General features: G+C 43.9%; 23 non-coding genes across 23 annotated transcripts; all 23 read left to right on the top strand.

Annotated features, from left to right (window-relative positions):
• Positions 1 to 1,763: 1,763 nt before the first annotated feature.
• Positions 1,764 to 1,835, top strand: Trnae-cuc (transfer RNA glutamic acid (anticodon CUC)). The gene has a single exon. It is a non-coding gene; the product is annotated as a tRNA-Glu (tRNA).
• Positions 1,836 to 2,285: 450 nt separating this feature from the next.
• On the top strand, positions 2,286 to 2,357 carry Trnae-cuc (transfer RNA glutamic acid (anticodon CUC)). The gene has a single exon. It is a non-coding gene; the product is annotated as a tRNA-Glu (tRNA).
• A 488-nt stretch (positions 2,358 to 2,845) lies between these two features.
• Positions 2,846 to 2,917, top strand: Trnae-cuc (transfer RNA glutamic acid (anticodon CUC)). The gene has a single exon. It is a non-coding gene; the product is annotated as a tRNA-Glu (tRNA).
• Positions 2,918 to 3,367: 450 nt separating this feature from the next.
• Trnae-cuc (transfer RNA glutamic acid (anticodon CUC)) lies at positions 3,368 to 3,439 on the top strand. The gene has a single exon. It is a non-coding gene; the product is annotated as a tRNA-Glu (tRNA).
• A 488-nt stretch (positions 3,440 to 3,927) lies between these two features.
• Positions 3,928 to 3,999, top strand: Trnae-cuc (transfer RNA glutamic acid (anticodon CUC)). Its single transcript has one exon. It is a non-coding gene; the product is annotated as a tRNA-Glu (tRNA).
• Positions 4,000 to 4,449: 450 nt separating this feature from the next.
• Trnae-cuc (transfer RNA glutamic acid (anticodon CUC)) lies at positions 4,450 to 4,521 on the top strand. Its single transcript has one exon. It is a non-coding gene; the product is annotated as a tRNA-Glu (tRNA).
• A 450-nt stretch (positions 4,522 to 4,971) lies between these two features.
• Positions 4,972 to 5,043, top strand: Trnae-cuc (transfer RNA glutamic acid (anticodon CUC)). Its single transcript has one exon. It is a non-coding gene; the product is annotated as a tRNA-Glu (tRNA).
• Positions 5,044 to 5,531: 488 nt separating this feature from the next.
• On the top strand, positions 5,532 to 5,603 carry Trnae-cuc (transfer RNA glutamic acid (anticodon CUC)). The gene has a single exon. It is a non-coding gene; the product is annotated as a tRNA-Glu (tRNA).
• A 1,013-nt stretch (positions 5,604 to 6,616) lies between these two features.
• Positions 6,617 to 6,688, top strand: Trnae-cuc (transfer RNA glutamic acid (anticodon CUC)). The gene has a single exon. It is a non-coding gene; the product is annotated as a tRNA-Glu (tRNA).
• Positions 6,689 to 7,138: 450 nt separating this feature from the next.
• Positions 7,139 to 7,210, top strand: Trnae-cuc (transfer RNA glutamic acid (anticodon CUC)). The gene has a single exon. It is a non-coding gene; the product is annotated as a tRNA-Glu (tRNA).
• A 488-nt stretch (positions 7,211 to 7,698) lies between these two features.
• On the top strand, positions 7,699 to 7,770 carry Trnae-cuc (transfer RNA glutamic acid (anticodon CUC)). The gene has a single exon. It is a non-coding gene; the product is annotated as a tRNA-Glu (tRNA).
• Positions 7,771 to 8,220: 450 nt separating this feature from the next.
• Trnae-cuc (transfer RNA glutamic acid (anticodon CUC)) lies at positions 8,221 to 8,292 on the top strand. The gene has a single exon. It is a non-coding gene; the product is annotated as a tRNA-Glu (tRNA).
• A 1,013-nt stretch (positions 8,293 to 9,305) lies between these two features.
• On the top strand, positions 9,306 to 9,377 carry Trnae-cuc (transfer RNA glutamic acid (anticodon CUC)). Its single transcript has one exon. It is a non-coding gene; the product is annotated as a tRNA-Glu (tRNA).
• A 488-nt stretch (positions 9,378 to 9,865) lies between these two features.
• Trnae-cuc (transfer RNA glutamic acid (anticodon CUC)) lies at positions 9,866 to 9,937 on the top strand. The gene has a single exon. It is a non-coding gene; the product is annotated as a tRNA-Glu (tRNA).
• A 450-nt stretch (positions 9,938 to 10,387) lies between these two features.
• On the top strand, positions 10,388 to 10,459 carry Trnae-cuc (transfer RNA glutamic acid (anticodon CUC)). Its single transcript has one exon. It is a non-coding gene; the product is annotated as a tRNA-Glu (tRNA).
• Positions 10,460 to 10,947: 488 nt separating this feature from the next.
• Positions 10,948 to 11,019, top strand: Trnae-cuc (transfer RNA glutamic acid (anticodon CUC)). Its single transcript has one exon. It is a non-coding gene; the product is annotated as a tRNA-Glu (tRNA).
• A 492-nt stretch (positions 11,020 to 11,511) lies between these two features.
• Trnae-cuc (transfer RNA glutamic acid (anticodon CUC)) lies at positions 11,512 to 11,583 on the top strand. Its single transcript has one exon. It is a non-coding gene; the product is annotated as a tRNA-Glu (tRNA).
• Positions 11,584 to 12,033: 450 nt separating this feature from the next.
• Trnae-cuc (transfer RNA glutamic acid (anticodon CUC)) lies at positions 12,034 to 12,105 on the top strand. Its single transcript has one exon. It is a non-coding gene; the product is annotated as a tRNA-Glu (tRNA).
• Positions 12,106 to 13,157: 1,052 nt separating this feature from the next.
• Trnae-cuc (transfer RNA glutamic acid (anticodon CUC)) lies at positions 13,158 to 13,228 on the top strand. The gene has a single exon. It is a non-coding gene; the product is annotated as a tRNA-Glu (tRNA).
• Positions 13,229 to 13,678: 450 nt separating this feature from the next.
• Trnae-cuc (transfer RNA glutamic acid (anticodon CUC)) lies at positions 13,679 to 13,750 on the top strand. The gene has a single exon. It is a non-coding gene; the product is annotated as a tRNA-Glu (tRNA).
• Positions 13,751 to 14,806: 1,056 nt separating this feature from the next.
• On the top strand, positions 14,807 to 14,878 carry Trnae-cuc (transfer RNA glutamic acid (anticodon CUC)). The gene has a single exon. It is a non-coding gene; the product is annotated as a tRNA-Glu (tRNA).
• Positions 14,879 to 15,328: 450 nt separating this feature from the next.
• On the top strand, positions 15,329 to 15,400 carry Trnae-cuc (transfer RNA glutamic acid (anticodon CUC)). Its single transcript has one exon. It is a non-coding gene; the product is annotated as a tRNA-Glu (tRNA).
• Positions 15,401 to 15,891: 491 nt separating this feature from the next.
• On the top strand, positions 15,892 to 15,963 carry Trnae-cuc (transfer RNA glutamic acid (anticodon CUC)). The gene has a single exon. It is a non-coding gene; the product is annotated as a tRNA-Glu (tRNA).
• Positions 15,964 to 16,336: the final 373 nt, after the last annotated feature.

Below are 16,336 nucleotides of genomic sequence, written 5' to 3'. Positions count from 1 at the left end.
TCCATTAATTACTTTCAATGGAAAAACTCTAATGTTTCAATCGTTTATTTCAAGTGGAATTATTTGTATTAAACATATTTGTTTTGAAGTTATTCCAAAATTCATGTCCTCACAAATTATTGTAGATATTGTACGTGATACTTTACCTGAAATGGACATTAGCACTATACAACAATGCTATGCAATCATTTTATACGCGCTTCCATCAGAATGGAAAAATATAATTTTGTCTGATGTTGGCAAAAACCTTCCCTCTGGAGACATCTTCTGCACGATTGATGGACAGGACATATCAGTTGAAGGTTTAACAACTAAATTTTGCTATGAAATATTCAGACAAAAACACTTCAAAAAGCCAGTTGCTATTTCTTTTTGGAATAATATTGCTTTAGACATTAATTGGAAAGATATTTGGCTGAATGTGTGGCAGAAAGATAAATCAACAGACTCTATACAGATGGATTTTAAAATTGCTCACAATATCATTTTTACATATGATAAACTGTGCAAAATTGGATTGTCAAACACTGATGTTTGTCCTGTGTGTCAAAATGAAACAGAAGACATTTTACATTTGTTTATCTTTTGCCAAGAGTTATCTTCCCTGCAGTCTCTAATAATTGACATGTTGACAGATGTTTGTCAAGATTCAGGGTTTAGTCTTGGACAATTATACCTCTGGTTACTGTTTGGATTCCTGCCAGAAAAGAAGTTGTCATGTAAACCGTTCATGAACATTGTATTGTCAATATATCGCATTGCTGTATTTAAAAGAAGAGTTATTATGAGTCAGGAAACAATCTCATTTCACATGAAAGCTTTTTTCAAATCTTTGATTAAGCGTCATTTCAGCTTTTTGTTTTTTCACTATTCCAAAATGAATCAATTACATATCTTTATTCAAAGATATATAATGACCAATACATTTATCACATTAGATGGAAATGAGATTGTTCTCAAACCCCCTCTAGAATAGAAACATGTAACGTATAAAGAACGTGTTCAATCTGCATTCATCTTTTTGTATCTGTAAAGACGTGTTTAGATAATCAAATGTAAAAGACTATTTCTCATATTTTCTGTCTGTAGAATCGGAATGTTATACACTGCCACCCTACTTCTGTGATAACCATTTTATTTTTGTGGTGGCAGTGTCAGCACTGTCTGCGTTTGTATTATATTCCTGTGAATAAATTTTATCAAGAAAAAAAAAAAAAAAAAAAAGGATTTGGCGCTCTCACCGCCACGGCCGGGGTTCGATTCCCCGTCTGGGAAGGACATTTTTTGTTTTTCTTCCTGAATATTTGTCTATTGAAAATGTCCCAAGAGTACAAACTATTGCATTAACTAATCAGGAAAGCTTGGGATTTGCATACACTCCATTATGACCTAACCATAAACGTCACCACTAGTCGCCGGCACACAGGGCCTTGAAATGCTCTTCACAATCATATGTCCTATAACAAACATCGTGCAAAATCAAATACCCGTGCTGTCTCTGCTCTCTGTAGAAGTAGGCTCGATCGGTGCCTTGTCAGTTTCGCACGTGCAGCACGTGTCTGGTGATAATGCGGAGCCCGCAGCTAGTACTTTCAACAATGGGATGTATTGCACCCCTTGCGTCTCTTACGCCACATTAATTTGATCTAAACTATCTAATAACAGATTTTGTAGTGAGAAAATACTTACACCAAGGTTAAGATAGTAAAAGGTGCACAAGGGCAAGTCCGACAGTACTCCCCCTTCACTCTCAAAGAGCACATTCCCAGGTGGTCTAGTGGTTAGGATTTGGCGCTCTCACCGCCACGGCCGGGGTTCGATTCCCCGTCTGGGAAGGACATTTTTTGTTTTTCTTCCTGAATATTTGTCTATTGAAAATGTCCCAAGAGTACAAACTATTGCATTAACTAATCAGGAAAGCTTGGGATTTGCATACACTCCATTTTGACCTAACCATAAACGTCACCACTAGTCGCCGGCACACAGGGCCTTGAAATGCTCTTCACAATCATATGTCCTATAACAAACATCCTGCAAAATCAAATACCCGTGCTGTCTCTGCCCTCTGCAGCACGTGTCTGGTGATAATGCGGAGCCCGCAGCTAGTACTTTCAACAATGGGATGTATTGCACCCCTTGCGTCTCTTACGCCACATTAATTTGATCTAAACTATCTAATAACAGATTTGTAGTGAGAAAACACTTAAACCAAGGTTAAGATAGTAAAAGGTGCACAAGGGCAAGTCCGACAGTACTCCCCATGCATTCACTCTCAAAGAGCACATTCCCAGGTGGTCTAGTGGTTAGGATTTGGCGCTCTCACCGCCACGGCCGGGGTTCGATTCCCCGTCTGGGAAGGACATTTTTTGTTTTTCTTCCTGAATATTTGTCTATTGAAAATGTCCCAAGAGTACAAACTATTGCATTAACTAATCAGGAAAGCTTGGGATTTGCATACACTCCATTATGACCTAACCATAAACGTCACCACTAGTCGCCGGCACACAGGGCCTTGAAATGCTCTTCACAATCATATGTCCTATAACAAACATCGTGCAAAATCAAATACCCGTGCTGTCTCTGCTCTCTGTAGAAGTAGGCTCGATCGGTGCCTTGTCAGTTTCGCACGTGCAGCACGTGTCTGGTGATAATGCGGAGCCCGCAGCTAGTACTTTCAACAATGGGATGTATTGCACCCCTTGCGTCTCTTACGCCACATTAATTTGATCTAAACTATCTAATAACAGATTTTGTAGTGAGAAAATACTTACACCAAGGTTAAGATAGTAAAAGGTGCACAAGGGCAAGTCCGACAGTACTCCCCCTTCACTCTCAAAGAGCACATTCCCAGGTGGTCTAGTGGTTAGGATTTGGCGCTCTCACCGCCACGGCCGGGGTTCGATTCCCCGTCTGGGAAGGACATTTTTTGTTTTTCTTCCTGAATATTTGTCTATTGAAAATGTCCCAAGAGTACAAACTATTGCATTAACTAATAAGGAAAGCTTTGGATTTGCATACACTCCATTTTGACCTAACCATAAACGTCACCACTAGTCGCCGGCACACAGGGCCTTGAAATGCTCTTCACAATCATATGTCCTATAACAAACATCGTGCAAAATCAAATACCCGTGCTGTCTCTGCCCTCTGAAGCACGTGGCTCGTGATAATGTGGAGCCTGCAGCTAGTACTTTCAACAGTGGGATGTATTGCACCCCTTGCGTCTCTTACGCCACATTAATTTGATCTAAACTATCTAATAACAGATTTGTAGTGAGAAAACACTTAAACCAAGGTTAAGATAGTAAAAGGTGCACAAGGGCAAGTCCGACAGTACTCCCCATGCATTCACTCTCAATGAGCACATTCCCAGGTGGTCTAGTGGTTAGGATTTGGCGCTCTCACCGCCACGGCCGGGGTTCGATTCCCCGTCTGGGAAGGACATTTTTTGTTTTTCTTCCTGAATATTTGTCTATTGAAAATGTCCCAAGAGTACAAACTATTGCATTAACTAATCAGGAAAGCTTGGGATTTGCATACACTCCATTATGACCTAACCATAAACGTCACCACTAGTCGCCGGCACACAGGGCCTTGAAATGCTCTTCACAATCATATGTCCTATAACAAACATCGTGCAAAATCAAATACCCGTGCTGTCTCTGCTCTCTGTAGAAGTAGGCTCGATCGGTGCCTTGTCAGTTTCGCACGTGCAGCACGTGTCTGGTGATAATGCGGAGCCCGCAGCTAGTACTTTCAACAATGGGATGTATTGCACCCCTTGCGTCTCTTACGCCACATTAATTTGATCTAAACTATCTAATAACAGATTTTGTAGTGAGAAAATACTTACACCAAGGTTAAGATAGTAAAAGGTGCACAAGGGCAAGTCCGACAGTACTCCCCCTTCACTCTCAAATAGCACATTCCCAGGTGGTCTAGTGGTTAGGATTTGGCGCTCTCACCGCCACGGCCGGGGTTCGATTCCCCGTCTGGGAAGGACATTTTTTGTTTTTCTTCCTGAATATTTGTCTATTGAAAATGTCCCAAGAGTACAAACTATTGCATTAACTAATCAGGAAAGCTTGGGATTTGCATACACTCCATTTTGACCTAACCATAAACGTCACCACTAGTCGCCGGCACACAGGGCCTTGAAATGCTCTTCACAATCATATGTCCTATAACAAACATCGTGCAAAATCAAATACCCGTGCTGTCTCTGCCCTCTGCAGCACGTGTCTGGTGATAATGCGGAGCCCGCAGCTAGTACTTTCAACAATGGGATGTATTGCACCCCTTGCGTCTCTTACGCCACATTAATTTGATCTAAACTATCTAATAACAGATTTGTAGTGAGAAAACACTTAAACCAAGGTTAAGATAGTAAAAGGTGCACAAGGGCAAGTCCGACAGTACTCCCCATGCATTCACTCTCAAAGAGCACATTCCCAGGTGGTCTAGTGGTTAGGATTTGGCGCTCTCACCGCCACGGCCGGGGTTTGATTCCCCGTCTGGGAAGGACATTTTTTGTTTTTCTTCCTGAATATTTGTCTATTGAAAATGTCCCAAGAGTACAAACTATTGCATTAACTAATCAGGAAAGCTTGGGATTTGCATACACTCCATTTCGACCTAACCATAAACGTCACCACTAGTCGCCGGCACACAGGGCCTTGAAATGCTCTTCACAATCATATGTCCTATAACAAACATCGTGCAAAATCAAATACCCGTGCTGTCTCTGCCCTCTGCAGCACGTGGCTCGTGATAATGCGGAGCCCGCAGCTAGTACTTTCAACAGTGGGATGTATTGCACCCCTTGCGTCTCTTACGCCACATTAATTTGATCTAAACTATCTAATAACAGATTTGTAGTGAGAAAACACTTAAACCAAGGTTAAGATAGTAAAAGGTGCACAAGGGCAAGTCCGACAGTACTCCCCATGCATTCACTCTCAAAGAGCACATTCCCAGGTGGTCTAGTGGTTAGGATTTGGCGCTCTCACCGCCACGGCCGGGGTTCGATTCCCCGTCTGGGAAGGACATTTTTTGTTTTTCTTCCTGAATATTTGTCTATTGAAAATGTCCCAAGAGTACAAACTATTGCATTAACTAATCAGGAAAGCTTGGGATTTGCATACACTCCATTATGACCTAACCATAAACGTCACCACTAGTCGCCGGCACACAGGGCCTTGAAATGCTCTTCACAATCATATGTCCTATAACAAACATCGTGCAAAATCAAATACCCGTGCTGTCTCTGCTCTCTGTAGAAGTAGGCTCGATCGGTGCCTTGTCAGTTTCGCACGTGCAGCACGTGTCTGGTGATAATGCGGAGCCCGCAGCTAGTACTTTCAACAATGGGATGTATTGCACCCCTTGCGTCTCTTACGCCACATTAATTTGATCTAAACTATCTAATAACAGATTTTGTAGTGAGAAAATACTTACACCAAGGTTAAGATAGTAAAAGGTGCACAAGGGCAAGTCCGACAGTACTCCCCCTTCACTCTCAAAGAGCACATTCCCAGGTGGTCTAGTGGTTAGGATTTGGCGCTCTCACCGCCACGGCCGGGGTTCGATTCCCCGTCTGGGAAGGACATTTTTTGTTTTTCTTCCTGAATATTTGTCTATTGAAAATGTCCCAAGAGTACAAACTATTGCATTAACTAATCAGGAAAGCTTGGGATTTGCATACACTCCATTTTGACCTAACCATAAACGTCACCACTAGTCGCCGGCACACAGGGCCTTGAAATGCTCTTCACAATCATATGTCCTATAACAAACATCGTGCAAAATCAAATACCCGTGCTGTCTCTGCCCTCTGTAGAAGTAGGCTCGATCGGTGCCTTGTCAGTTTCGCACGTGCAGCACGTGTCTGGTGATAATGCGGAGCCCGCAGCTAGTACTTTCAACAATGGGATGTATTGCACCCCTTGCGTCTCTTACGCCACATTAATTTGATCTAAACTATCTAATAACAGATTTGTAGTGAGAAAACACTTAAACCAAGGTTAAGATAGTAAAAGGTGCACAAGGGCAAGTCCGACAGTACTCCCCATGCATTCACTCTCAAAGAGCACATTCCAAGGTGGTCGAGTGGTTAGGATTTGGCGCTCTCAACACCACGGCCGGGGTTCGATTCTCCGTCTGGGAAGGACATGTTTTGTTTTTCTTCCTGAATATTTGTCTATTGAAAATGTCCCAAGAGTACAAACTATTGCATTAACTAATCAGGAAAGCTCGGGATTTGCATACACTCCATTTTGACCTAACCATAAACGTCACCACTAGTCGCCGGCACACAGGGCCTTGAAATGCTCTTCACAATCATATGTCCTATAACAAACATCGTGCAAAATCAAATACCCGTGCTGTCTCTGCCCTCTGCAGCACGTGGCTCGTGATAATGCGGAGCCCGCAGCTAGTACTTTCAACAGTGGGATGTATTGCACCCCTTGCGTCTCTTACGCCACATTAATTTGATCTAAACTATCTAATAACAGATTTGTAGTGAGAAAACACTTAAACCAAGGTTAAGATAGTAAAAGGTGCACAAGGGCAAGTCCGACAGTACTCCCCATGCATTCACTCTCAAAGAGCACATTCCCAGGTGGTCTAGTGGTTAGGATTTGGCGCTCTCACCGCCACGGCCGGGGTTCGATTTCCCGTCTGGGAAGGACATTTTTTGTTTTTCTTCCTGAATATTTGTCTATTGAAAATGTCCCAAGAGTACAAACTATTGCATTAACTAATCAGGAAAGCTTGGGATTTGCATACACTCCATTTCGACCTAACCATAAACGTCACCACTAGTCGCCGGCACACAGGGCCTTGAAATGCTCTTCACAATCATATGTCCTATAACAAACATCGTGCAAAATCAAATACCCGTGCTGTCTCTGCCCTCTGCAGCACGTGGCTCGTGATAATGCGGAGCCCGCAGCTAGTACTTTCAACAATGGGATGTATTGCACCCCTTGCGTCTCTTACGCCACATTAATTTGATCTAAACTATCTAATAACAGATTTGTAGTGAGAAAACACTTAAACCAAGGTTAAGATAGTAAAAGGTGCACAAGGGCAAGTCCGACAGTACTCCCCATGCATTCACTCTCAAAGAGCACATTCCCAGGTGGTCTAGTGGTTAGGATTTGGCGCTCTCACCGCCACGGCCGGGCTTCGATTCCCCGTCTGGGAAGGACATTTTTTGTTTTTCTTCCTGAATATTTGTCTATTGAAAATGTCCCAAGAGTACAAACTATTGCATTAACTAATCAGGAAAGCTTGGGATTTGCATACACTCCATTATGACCTAACCATAAACGTCACCACTAGTCGCCGGCACACAGGGCCTTGAAATGCTCTTCACAATCATATGTCCTATAACAAACATCGTGCAAAATCAAATACCCGTGCTGTCTCTGCCCTCTGTAGAAGTAGGCTCGATCGGTGCCTTGTCAGTTTCGCACGTGCAGCACGTGCCTGGCGATAATGCGGAGCCCGCAGCTAGTACTTTCAACAATGGGATGTATTGCACCCCTTGCGTCTCTTACGCCACATTAATTTGATCTAAACTATCTAATAACAGATTTTGTAGTGAGAAAATACTTACACCCAGGTTAAGATCGTAAAAGGTGCACAAGGGCAAGTCCGACAGTACTCCCCCTTCACTCTCAAAGAGCACATTCCCAGGTGGTCTAGTGGTTAGGATTTGGCGCTCTCACCGCCACGGCCGGGGTTCGATTCCCCGTCTGGGAAGGACATTTTTTGTTTTTCTTCCTGAATATTTGTCTATTGAAAATGTCCCAAGAGTACAAACTATTGCATTAACTAATCAGGAAAGCTTGGGATTTGCATACACTCCATTTTGACCTAACCATAAACGTCACCACTAGTCGCCGGCACACAGGGCCTTGAAATGCTCTTCACAATCATATGTCCTATAACAAACATCGTGCAAAATCAAATACCCGTGCTGTCTCTGCCCTCTGCAGCACGTGTCTGGTGATAATGCGGAGCCCGCAGCTAGTACTTTCAACAATGGGATGTATTGCACCCCTTGCGTCTCTTACGCCACATTAATTTGATCTAAACTATCTAATAACAGATTTGTAGTGAGAAAACACTTAAACCAAGGTTAAGATAGTAAAAGGTGCACAAGGGCAAGTCTGACAGTACTCCCCATGCATTCACTCTCAAAGAGCACGTTCCCAGGTGGTCTAGTGGTTAGGATTTGGCGCTCTCACCGCCACGGCCGGGGTTCGATTCCCCGTCTGGGAAGGACATTTTTTGTTTTTCTTCCTGAATATTTGTCTATTGAAAATGTCCCAAGAGTACAAACTATTGCATTAACTAATCAGGAAAGCTTTGGATTTGCATACACTCCATTTTGACCTAACCATAAACGTCACCACTAGTCGCCGGCACACAGGGCCTTGAAATGCTCTTCACAATCATATGTCCTATAACAAACATCGTGCAAAATCAAATACCCGTGCTGTCTCTGCCCTCTGTAGAAGTAGGCTCGATCGGTGCCTTGTCAGTTTCGCACGTGCAGCACGTGTCTGGTGATAATGCGGAGCCCGCAGCTAGTACTTTCAACAATGGGATGTATTGCACCCCTTGCGTCTCTTACGCCACATTAATTTGATCTAAACTATCTAATAACAGATTTGTAGTGAGAAAACACTTAAACCAAGGTTAAGATAGTAAAAGGTGCACAAGGGCAAGTCCGACAGTACTCCCCATGCATTCACTCTCAAAGAGCACATTCCAAGGTGGTCGAGTGGTTAGGATTTGGCGCTCTCAACACCACGGCCGGGGTTCGATTCTCCGTCTGGGAAGGACATGTTTTGTTTTTCTTCCTGAATATTTGTCTATTGAAAATGTCCCAAGAGTACAAACTATTGCATTAACTAATCAGGAAAGCTCGGGATTTGCATACACTCCATTTTGACCTAACCATAAACGTCACCACTAGTCGCCGGCACACAGGGCCTTGAAATGCTCTTCACAATCATATGTCCTATAACAAACATCGTGCAAAATCAAATACCCGTGCTGTCTCTGCCCTCTGCAGCACGTGGCTCGTGATAATGCGGAGCCCGCAGCTAGTACTTTCAACAGTGGGATGTATTGCACCCCTTGCGTCTCTTACGCCACATTAATTTGATCTAAACTATCTAATAACAGATTTGTAGTGAGAAAACACTTAAACCAAGGTTAAGATAGTAAAAGGTGCACAAGGGCAAGTCCGACAGTACTCCCCATGCATTCACTCTCAAAGAGCACATTCCCAGGTGGTCTAGTGGTTAGGATTTGGCGCTCTCACCGCCACGGCCGGGGTTCGATTCCCCGTCTGGGAAGGACATTTTTTGTTTTTCTTCCTGAATATTTGTCTATTGAAAATGTCCCAAGAGTACAAACTATTGCATTAACTAATCAGGAAAGCTTGGGATTTGCATACACTCCATTTTGACCTAACCATAAACGTCACCACTAGTCGCCGGCACACAGGGCCTTGAAATGCTCTTCACAATCATATGTCCTATAACAAACATCGTGCAAAATCAAATACCCGTGCTGTCTCTGCCCTCTGTAGAAGTAGGCTCGATCGGTGCCTTGTCAGTTTCGCACGTGCAGCACGTGTCTGGCGATAATGCGGAGCCCGCAGCTAGTACTTTCAACAATGGGATGTATTGCACCCCTTGCGTCTCTTACGCCATATTAATTTGATCTAAACTATCTAATAACAGATTTTGTAGTGAGAAAATACTTACACCAAGGTTAAGATCGTAAAAGGTGCACAAGGGCAAGTCCGACAGTACTCCCCCTTCACTCTCAAATAGCACATTCCCAGGTGGTCTAGTGGTTAGGATTTGGCGCTCTCACCGCCACGGCCGGGGTTCGATTCCCCGTCTGGGAAGGACATTTTTTGTTTTTCTTCCTGAATATTTGTCTATTGAAAATGTCCCAAGAGTACAAACTATTGCATTAACTAATCAGGAAAGCTTTGGATTTGCATACACTCCATTTCGACCTAACCATAAACGTCACCACTAGTCGCCGGCACACAGGGCCTTGAAATGCTCTTCACAATCATATGTCCTATAACAAACATCGTGCAAAATCAAATACCCGTGCTGTCTCTGCCCTCTGCAGCACGTGGCTCGTGATAATGCGGAGCCCGCAGCTAGTACTTTCAACAATGGGATGTATTGCACCCCTTGCGTCTCTTACGCCACATTAATTTGATCTAAACTATCTAATAACAGATTTGTAGTGAGAAAACACTTAAACCAAGGTTAAGATAGTAAAAGGTGCACAAGGGCAAGTCCGACAGTACTCCCCATGCATTCACTCTCAAAGAGCACATTCCCAGGTGGTCTAGTGGTTAGGATTTGGCGCTCTCACCGCCACGGCCGGGGTTCGATTCCCCGTCTGGGAAGGACATTTTTTGTTTTTCTTCCTGAATATTTGTCTATTGAAAATGTCCCAAGAGTACAAACTATTGCATTAACTAATCAGGAAAGCTTGGGATTTGCATACACTCCATTATGACCTAACCATAAACGTCACCACTAGTCGCCGGCACACAGGGCCTTGAAATGCTCTTCACAATCATATGTCCTATAACAAACATCGTGCAAAATCAAATACCCGTGCTGTCTCTGCTCTCTGTAGAAGTAGGCTCGATCGGTGCCTTGTCAGTTTCGCACGTGCAGCACGTGTCTGGCGATAATGCGGAGCCCGCAGCTAGTACTTTCAACAATGGGATGTATTGCACCCCTTGCGTCTCTTACGCCACATTAATTTGATCTAAACTATCTAATAACAGATTTTGTAGTGAGAAAATACTTACACCAAGGTTAAGATCGTAAAAGGTGCACAAGGGCAAGTCCGACAGTACTCCCCCTTCACTCTCAAAGAGCACATTCCCAGGTGGTCTAGTGGTTAGGATTTGGCGCTCTCACCGCCACGGCCGGGGTTCGATTCCCCGTCTGGGAAGGACATTTTTTGTTTTTCTTCCTGAATATTTGTCTATTGAAAATGTCCCAAGAGTACAAACTATTGCATTAACTAATCAGGAAAGCTTGGGATTTGCATACACTCCATTTTGACCTAACCATAAACGTCACCACTAGTCGCCGGCACACAGGGCCTTGAAATGCTCTTCACAATCATATGTCCTATAACAAACATCGTGCAAAATCAAATACCCGTGCTGTCTCTGCTCTCTGTAGAAGTAGGCTCGATCGGTGCCTTGTCAGTTTCGCACGTGCAGCACGTGTCTGGTGATAATGCGGAGCCCGCAGCTAGTACTTTCAACAATGGGATGTATTGCACCCCTTGCGTCTCTTACGCCACATTAATTTGATCTAAACTATCTAATAACAGATTTTGTAGTGAGAAAATACTTACACCAAGGTTAAGATAGTAAAAGGTGCACAAGGGCAAGTCCGACAGTACTCCCCATGCATTCACTCTCAAAGAGCACATTCCCAGGTGGTCTAGTGGTTAGGATTTGGCGCTCTCACTGCCACGGCCGGGGTTCGATTCTCCGTCTGGGAAGGACATTTTTTGTTTTTCTTCCTGAATATTTGTCTATTGAAAATGTCCCAAGAGTACAAACTATTGCATTAACTAATCAGGAAAGCTTGGGATTTGCATACACTCCATTTTGACCTAACCATAAACGTCACCACTAGTCGCCGGCACACAGGGCCTTGAAATGCTCTTCACAATCATATGTCCTATAACAAACATCGTGCAAAATCAAATACCCGTGCTGTCTCTGCCCTCTGCAGCACGTGTCTGGTGATAATGCGGAGCCCGCAGCTAGTACTTTCAACAATGGGATGTATTGCACCCCTTGCGTCTCTTACGCCACATTAATTTGATCTAAACTATCTAATAACAGATTTGTAGTGAGAAAACACTTAAACCAAGGTTAAGATAGTAAAAGGTGCACAAGGGCAAGTCCGACAGTACTCCCCATGCATTCACTCTCAAAGAGCACATTCCCAGGTGGTCTAGTGGTTAGGATTTGGCGCTCTCACCGCCACGGCCGGGGTTCGATTCCCCGTCTGGGAAGGACATTTTTTGTTTTTCTTCCTGAATATTTGTCTATTGAAAATGTCCCAAGAGTACAAACTATTGCATTAACTAATCAGGAAAGCTTGGGATTTGCATACACTCCATTTTGACCTAACCATAAACGTCACCACTAGTCGCCGGCACACAGGGCCTTGAAATGCTCTTCACAATCATATGTCCTATAACAAACATCGTGCAAAATCAAATACCCGTGCTGTCTCTGCTCTCTGTAGAAGTAGGCTCGATCGGTGCCTTGTCAGTTTCGCACGTGCAGCACGTGTCTGGTGATAATGCGGAGCCCGCAACTAGTACTTTCAACAATGGGATGTATTGCACCCCTTGCGTCTCTTACGCCACATTAATTTGATCTAAACTATCTAATAACAGATTTTGTAGTGAGAAAATACTTACACCAAGGTTAAGATAGTAAAAGGTGCACAAGGGCAAGTCCGACAGTACTCCCCATGCATTCACTCTCAAAGAGCACATTCCTAGGTGGTCTAGTGGTTAGGATTTGGCGCTCTCACCGCCACGGCGGGGGTTCGATTCCCCGTCTGGTAAGGACATTTTTTGTTTTTCTTCCTGAATATTTGTCTATTGAAAATGTCCCAAGAGTACAAACTATTGCATTTACTAATCAGGAAAGCTTGGGATTTGCATACACTCCATTATGACCTAACCATAAACGTCACCACTAGTCGCCGGCACACAGGGCCTTGAAATGCTCTTCACAATCATATGTCCTATAACAAACATCGTGCAAAATCAAATACCCGTGCTGTCTCTGCCCTCTGTAGAAGTAGGCTCGATCGGTGCCTTGTCAGTTTCGCACGTGCAGCACGTGTCTGGCGATAATGCGGAGCCCGCAACTAGTACTTTCAACAATGGGATGTATTGCACCCCTTGCGTCTCTTACGCCATATTAATTTGATCTAAACTATCTAATAACAGATTTTGTAGTGAGAAAATACTTACACCAAGGTTAAGATCGTAAAAGGTGCACAAGGGCAAGTCCGACAGTACTCCCCCTTCACTCTCAAAGAGCACATTCCCAGGTGGTCTAGTGGTTAGGATTTGGCGCTCTCACCGCCACGGCCGGGTTCGATTCCCCGTCTGGGAAGGACATTTTTTGTTTTTCTTCCTGAATATTTGTCTATTGAAAATGTCCCAAGAGTACAAACTATTGCATTAACTAATCAGGAAAGCTTGGGATTTGCATACACTCCATTTCGACCTAACCATAAACGTCACCACTAGTCGCCGGCACACAGGGCCTTGAAATGCTCTTCACAATCATATGTCCTATAACAAACATCGTGCAAAATCAAATACCCGTGCTGTCTCTGCCCTCTGCAGCACGTGGCTCGTGATAATGCGGAGCCCGCAGCTAGTACTTTCAACAATGGGATGTATTGCACCCCTTGCGTCTCTTACGCCACATTAATTTGATCTAAACTATCTAATAACAGATTTGTAGTGAGAAAACACTTAAACCAAGGTTAAGATAGTAAAAGGTGCACAAGGGCAAGTCCTACAGTACTCCCCATGCATTCACTCTCAAAGAGCACATTCCCAGGTGGTCTAGTGGTTAGGATTTGGCGCTCTCACCGCCACGGCCGGGGTTCGATTCCCCGTCTGGGAAGGACATTTTTTGTTTTTCTTCCTGAATATTTGTCTATTGAAAATGTCCCAAGAGTACAAACTATTGCATTAACTAATCAGGAAAGCTTGGGATTTGCATACACTCCATTTTGACCTAACCATAAACGTCACCACTAGTCGCCGGCACACAGGGCCTTGAAATGCTCTTCACAATCATATGTCCTATAACAAACATCGTGCAAAATCAAATACCCGTGCTGTCTCTGCCCTCTGTAGAAGTAGGCTCGATCGGTGCCTTGTCAGTTTCGCACGTGCAGCACGTGTCTGGTGATAATGCGGAGCCCGCAGCTAGTACTTTCAACAATGGGATGTATTGCACCCCTTGCGTCTCTTACGCCACATTAATTTGATCTAAACTATCTAATAACAGATTTTGTAGTGAGAAAATACTTACACCAAGGTTAAGATAGTAAAAGGTGCACAAGGGCAAGTCCGACAGTACTCCCCATGCATTCACTCTCAAAGAGCACATTCCCAGGTGGTCTAGTGGTTAGGATTTGGCGCTCTCACCGCCACGGCGGGGGTTCGATTCCCCGTCTGGTAAGGACATTTTTTGTTTTTCTTCCTGAATATTTGTCTATTGAAAATGTCCCAAGAGTACAAACTATTGCATTAACTAATCAGGAAAGCTTGGGATTTGCATACACTCCATTATGACCTAACAATAAACGTCACCACTAGTCGCCGGCACACAGAACCTTGAAATGCTCTTCACAATCATATGTCCTATAACAAACATCGTGCAAAATCAAATACCCGTGCTGTCTCTGCCCTCTGTAGAAGTAGGCTCGATCGGTGCCTTGTCAGTTTCGCACGTGCAGCACGTGTCTGGCGATAATGCGGAGCCCGCAGCTAGTACTTTCAACAATGGGATGTATTGCACCCCTTGCGTCTCTTACGCCACATTAATTTGATCTAAACTATCTAATAACAGATTTTGTAGTGAGAAAATACTTACACCAAGGTTAAGATCGTAAAAGGTGCACAAGGGCAAGTCCGACAGTACTCCCCATGCATTCACTCTCAAAGAGCACATTCCCAGGTGGTCTAGTGGTTAGGATTTGGCGCTCTCACCGCCACGGCCGGGGTTCGATTCCCCGTCTGGGAAGGACATTTTTTGTTTTTCTTCCTGAATATTTGTCTATTGAAAATGTCCCAAGAGTACAAACTATTGCATTAACTAATCAGGAAAGCTTGGGATTTGCATACACTCCATTTTGACCTAACCATAAACGTCACCACTAGTCGCCGGCACACAGGGCCTTGAAATGCTCTTCACAATCATATGTCCTATAACAAACATCGTGCAAAATCAAATACCCGTGCTGTCTCTGCCCTCTGCAGCACATGGCTCGTGATAATGCGGAGCCCGCAGCTAGTACTTTCAACAATGGGATGTATTGCACCCCTTGCGTCTCTTACGCCACATTAATTTGATCTAAACTATCTAATAACAGATTTGTAGTGAGAAAACACTTAAACCAAGGTTAAGATAGTAAAAGGTGCACAAGGGCAAGTCCGACAGTACTCCCCATGCATTCACTCTCAAAGAGCACATTCCCAGGTGGTCTAGTGGTTAGGATTTGGCGCTCTCACCGCCACGGCCGGGCTTCGATTCCCCGTTTGGGAAGGACATTTTTTGTTTTTCTTCCTGAATATTTGTCTATTGAAAATGTCCCAAGAGTACAAACTATTGCATTAACTAATCAGGAAAGCTTGGGATTTGCATACACTCCATTTTGACCTAACCATAAACGTCACCACTAGTCGCCGGCACACAGGGCCTTGAAATGCTCTTCACAATCATATGTCCTATAACAAACATCGTGCAAAATCAAATACCCGTGCTGTCTCTGCCCTCTGTAGAAGTAGGCTCGATCGGTGCCTTGTCAGTTTCGCACGTGCAGCACGTGTCTGGTGATAATGCGGAGCCCGCAGCTAGTACTTTCAACAATGGGATGTATTGCACCCCTTGCGTCTCTTACGCCACATTAATTTGATCTAAACTATCTAATAACAGATTTGTAGTGAGAAAACACTTAAACCAAGGTTAAGATAGTAAAAGGTGCACAAGGGCAATTCCGACAGTACTCCCCATGCATTCACTCTCAAAGAGCACATTCCCAGGTGGTCTAGTGGTTAGGATTTGGCGCTCTCACCGCCACGGCCGGGGTTCGATTCCCCGTCTGGGAAGGACATTTTTTGTTTTTCTTCCTGAATATTTGTCTATTGAAAATGTCCCAAGAGTACAAACTATTGCATTAACTAATCAGGAAAGCTTTGGATTTGCATACACTCCATTTTGACCTAGCCATAAACGTCACCACTAGTCGCCGGCACACAGGGCCTTGAAATGCTCTTCACAATCATATGTCCTATAACAAACATCGTGCAAAATCAAATACCCGTGCTGTCTCTGCCCTCTGCAGCACGTGGCTCGTGATAATGCGGAGCCCGCAGCTAGTACTTTCAACAATGGGATGTATTGCACCCCTTGCGTCTCTTACGCCACATTAATTTGATCTAAACTATCTAATAACAGATTTGTAGTGAGAAAACACTTAAA

Source organism: Haliotis cracherodii, unplaced genomic scaffold (genome assembly GCF_022045235.1).
Source record: "Haliotis cracherodii isolate W230 unplaced genomic scaffold, xgHalCrac1.p SCAF_15, whole genome shotgun sequence".
Classification (NCBI taxonomy): domain Eukaryota; kingdom Metazoa; phylum Mollusca; class Gastropoda; order Lepetellida; family Haliotidae; genus Haliotis; species Haliotis cracherodii.
This window is presented reverse-complemented; position numbering and strand designations above follow the sequence as displayed.